Consider the following 4913-nt stretch of genomic DNA (forward strand, 5'->3'; position numbering starts at 1 on the left):
TAAGATGTAATTTTGTCTGGTAAACAGGGATAAAAATAGGCATAGTCAGTTCTAAGAAAAGGTCAAACCAGAATACTTTAGCATCTGTGTTGTCTCAAATTCTAGTGCAATGCAGTAACCTGCATAACTGTGGATTATCTCTCCCTATTGGCAGCAATTAAGAGGGACCAGGAAACAGATTTCCTTTTTGCAGTGTTTTAAAGATGCTGTGGGTCAAAAAGCTGTATCATGAGCAGTCTCCTACTCAGTGAACAGCAAATGCCCTGGAGAAGAAACCATCGCTTTGGTGGATGGTGCAGTGGAACTGGAATTCATACACACCTTGATTCTGACATGTAAACATCCCTGTCTTTGTGTCATAGCTGTTCTGTCCATTGTAGATGACTTCATTGAAGATGATGGGCACGCCGGCTTTGGGGAAGTTGTTGCCAAGTCGCACAGAGAAAGCAACATTCTCCACGTTGCCAGGAGGGCCAGGGGGTCCAGGGGGTCCAGGGGGTCCAGGAGGTCCAGGAGGACCACTTTCTCCTGTACGAAAAAAGAGACAAGTACAGTTACACCAACAGAAACTTCCCATTACAGTAATTTCTAGAAATACTATTCAACTTAAGTTTTTATGGATAACTTGTAGATTTACCTGGTGGTCCCGGGGTCCACGTGGATCTTGTGCTGGTTAAAATAAAAAAAAAAGGAAAATCATTATTTTCAAAATATTCGAATGTCGGAAATGATTGACTTTGGTCAACTGTGTCAGATGGGATTTAACTCACAATTCTCCCTCCACGGACTGAGGTCAAAGGCACTGATGTTAGCGCACTGGGTGTACCCGGTGCCTCGAGGCCGGTAGAGAAAGGGTTTTTCCGGTACTTCAGTGATACCAGTGTTGTCACAGATAATGCGAGATAGCGAGATGTCCTTCAGGGAGTTCCTCTGGGCCGCAGTAAATACTCCGTTATTCTCCCACCAAATTCTGAAATTGGACAGTTTGGTATAATTTAAAGTCTCGAATATTCTAAATCTCTCATTATTGTAAAGGTGCAGGTAACAGAAATATATCAACATCTTTAGCAATGTCAGTTATGTAACTTACATGTCTCCCTGGCGGATCCGCTTGAACTGAGCGGCAATCAGGCAGGCAAACAAAGGTCCCACTCTTCCTCCAGGGACAAACGGTTCAGCCACTCCTCCAAGCCACACATCAATGTTGTCAGGTGTTCCGTACAAATTCAGCAGTTTGGCGGCCAGGTCGGTGTTGTTCAGCACTTGACCCAACTCTGCCAGATTTTGTGGTTGTGATAGCCCACAGAACCTGCGCCATTTGTTGTAGCCTAAAAAGGATTCACAGGGTAAATATGTTGCCATGTATTAAGAGTGTGATCTGTAATGCCTGCAAAATCCTAAATATGTAAGTAAAATTGACTCTAGATATAAAAAATACATAGGTATGAAGACTAGATAACTACCAGGAAGTCCATGGTCTCTTCCTCTCTGCATGTTGAGGGCAGCCAGATCCAGAGCCAACTCATTGGTGAATTTAAAAAGCCTGTCTCTCAGCTCATCAGACATCATGTGATCCTGTGTGTTCAGCTTGGCCGGACGACCCACCAGGCCCCTGATGACTGGGTCCAGACCACCTGAGAAACACAAGAGATATTTTCATTTTGATCAATTATATTTATTCTCTCCTGCAACCCATAACTGGATAAGCAGGTTACGGAAAATGAATAAATGAATATTCATTCTCTGTTTAGGGAAAGACTAACAAGTTAAAGACCTCGACATTACCTTCAAAGACAATCCTCCACGGTGTGAAGAAGGCTTTGTGCAGCAATGGGCTGGGGTTATCAGGGTCCTCCTGGTACTGCTCATTTAGTCGAAACATGAATGGCTGAACCATCAGGTGAGCAAATCGGTAGGCAGCTGTGGCGAACACATTGAGATCGAGGGGTCCACGTCTTCATCATAACCAGGGTAGGTGGACAGCTGACTGGCAATGAAGTCTGGACCAACAATGTGAAATAAGTAGTCTCTGAAAGTTAGAACCTAAAAGACAGACAATACACTGAGTTGATTGAACCATGTGAAGACATGCCAATATTTCTGTAATCCATGCAGCTAAACCTGTCTCTAACCTGTGAATATCCTCCCAGGATTTTACGTGCTTCTTGATAGATTCTCTCTCCGTCCCAGTGAGGATTGAGATCCGCCAGAGCACGGGCTACACGGTTGTGCTCACGGAAGAACAGTGTGTGTAAAGTCGTCAGCCCAATGTTCTCATTGGACCGTTCGTCACCTTTAAAGTCAGATGAAATGAGGACAAAAGTGCTGTCAGCCCTGTGTGATGCTTGTGATTGATTGAACACTTTTAACATTTGTACATCATAGTTTTTGCTGCCACTCACCAGCCATAAAGCAGGGCACCTCCTCTGCATTGCTGTCATTGGTAATGCGGGCTCGGGTGGCACACATGTTGGTAACCATGGTGGCGAAGGGCAGGAGCTCACGGCCGTTGTCAGTGTACTGTGTGTTGACTCTCAGCAGGCCCTTATCTGAGGTGAGGTCTCGTAGGAAACGAGCTTTGGTGTCCTCTGAACCGTACACCTGACCTACATCAAGGAAAGCTGTGAGAGAGTTCATCTGCTGACGGACGGTGCTTCCACCAAAAATGTGTCCGGTGTTGCCAGAACCACAAGCTGCTGCTGAGCGGAAGAAGGGGATGCACTCCGAAGAGTTTATGCCAAAGCGGGGGTCTTGCCTTGGAACCTGTTTGGATGACAAGAATCAGTTAACATCCTGTATATGTGTGTGTGTGTGTGTGTATGTGTGTGTGTGTGTGTGTGTGTGTGTGTGTGTGTGTGTGTGTGTGTGTGTGTGTGTGTGTGTGTGTGTGTGTGTGTGTGTGTGTGTGTGTGTTTTTGATGTATTCATGTCTTTTCTTGTGTAATGCAGCAAACACTGACCTCAATGGGGAAGCAGGGCTCTGTGCGTTCACAGGTCTTGTCACAGTCAATCCCTTTACTGAACGAGCGGATAGTAGGAGAGTGAGGAGTGAAGGTCAGGTCATGATCCGTCCACTGGCCGAAGATTGTTACAAGGTTACTGAAGTATGGGTCGCTCACCACATCAGAGTTTGCTGTCCGCAGAATATTGTTGGACACTGCTCTGACCTGAGAACAGGATGTGGACAATGAGCACCTTGGTGAAAAAGGACTCGTACAACAAGTGTTTTTCTTTTCCATGGTCAGTGAAGATGATATTCTGAAATATGTTACCAAGGGAAGAAGATGTCCGTTGACTGTCATCCCAGGGGACCAGCCTTTGGGCAGAGAGATTGAATCCTGATACTCGGCAGGGAGCCAGCGGGTGAAAGGTGTGCTGGAGGATCCCCAGCGGGTGTTTTTCCTACACAAGTAAAAAATAAATCAATTATTATACCGTGTTAATTTTCTCTTTTCTTTGAAGATTACTTTCATGGCTCTTTGCATTTTTTTTATTTCACTGAGTAAAAGGAAAATAAAGTAAAGGTTAAAGGACAACATGCAACAAAAGTCCCAAGGCAAACCCAAAATAAGGGACATCATAAACATTACTGTTATTTGCACATTTTCAGTTTTATAATTTTTTAAATAATAAGCAAAATAAAAGGTTGCCATTGAATTGATGCCTCACCTGTTGTTGCAGGAGCTGCTTGCAGTGCGAAATTTGTCTAAATTGCTCATGGTTATGCAAGAAGGCTCACGATGTTGGGGAGAGCAGCCTGACAGTTCAGCAATGACCTGCAGATCCTCCTCAGAGATCAGATCTAATTACCGGAGACAAGAAATGAGTAACTCAGCTGCAACCGTTCTACAAATATTTGTAAGAAATTTCTGTGAAGCTGTTAAGGATCCACACCAGTGGCATTGATGGAGCGTTTTGACGTCTTTCAATCGACCTCTTGATCAGTTTAACGGCATTATCCATATAGTCAGCAGCACGCACGGCATTACGGGTTGACCCAACAGGCTGCTTCACCAACCGCAGGATGTCTGAGGGACTCACTGCATTCCTCCTCACGCGTTCAACACTCCTGTATTGTATGGAGAGGTCAGATTTATGAATTCAGTGAGAATGTCTTCAATAGCAATTTCACGCACATTTGATGAACAACTTTTTCAGTCAAAGTAGGGAGGAATGTATACAGCAGTTCAGCAGGCCACACACTCACACTCTCCTGGAGTATTCATAGGCTGAGTCTACGGTGACCTTGGCCTCAATCACGGCCCTTTCAATGTCACTCCTGCTCAAATGGGATTCTGAAAGCATAAAATACATTTTGTTTAATTGACTTTCTTGTTCATATTTAATTCTGCTGTTTTTGGCCAGTGCATATCTGAGATAAATCACTTTTCAACATTTTACAAAATATATATTGTCTCACAACGAACAAGCCATAAACTTAAACATTTTGACTGAGATCTGATAAGTTTATTACAAAAATAAGAGAGCAAAATGTACCAAATAATGAATGCATTTAAAGGGTATGTGTAGCTATTCTAAGTTATATGATAGAGGTCTTACTCACCAGCGTTCACCTGGCATTGCAAGCTCAGGCAAAGAACTGCAGCCAGTAGCCCCAGAAAGCGAATCATCTGTGAAAAAATCCAAATATTCTCCAGTCAGTAAAGCACTGGTCAAATCACTTAAACTAATAGATTTACGAAGTTTCTTTTAACCAAATACATGAAAGTAGAGAATGAATATAATCCAATCGTATACATTATTTATTTAGTAATAATGGTTAGTTATTGGTCAGAGAATATCTTAACTGTATAAATATTAAGTCAAAGTAAATAGGATAAGGATAGTTGAAAATAATAGTAAAGCTACCTTTTTGAAAATCAAAGTATCTGATGATCGTTCATCTTAGTGAA

General features: G+C 43.0%; 1 pseudogene; it reads right to left on the reverse strand.

Moving 5' to 3' along the window:
- Positions 1-244: 244 nt before the first annotated feature.
- Positions 245-4631, reverse strand: LOC129114881 (eosinophil peroxidase-like; annotated as a pseudogene).
- Between the last annotated feature and the right edge of the window lie 282 nt (positions 4632-4913).

Source organism: Anoplopoma fimbria, unplaced genomic scaffold, assembly GCF_027596085.1.
Source record: "Anoplopoma fimbria isolate UVic2021 breed Golden Eagle Sablefish unplaced genomic scaffold, Afim_UVic_2022 Un_contig_10742_pilon_pilon, whole genome shotgun sequence".
NCBI classification, from domain to species: domain Eukaryota; kingdom Metazoa; phylum Chordata; class Actinopteri; order Perciformes; family Anoplopomatidae; genus Anoplopoma; species Anoplopoma fimbria.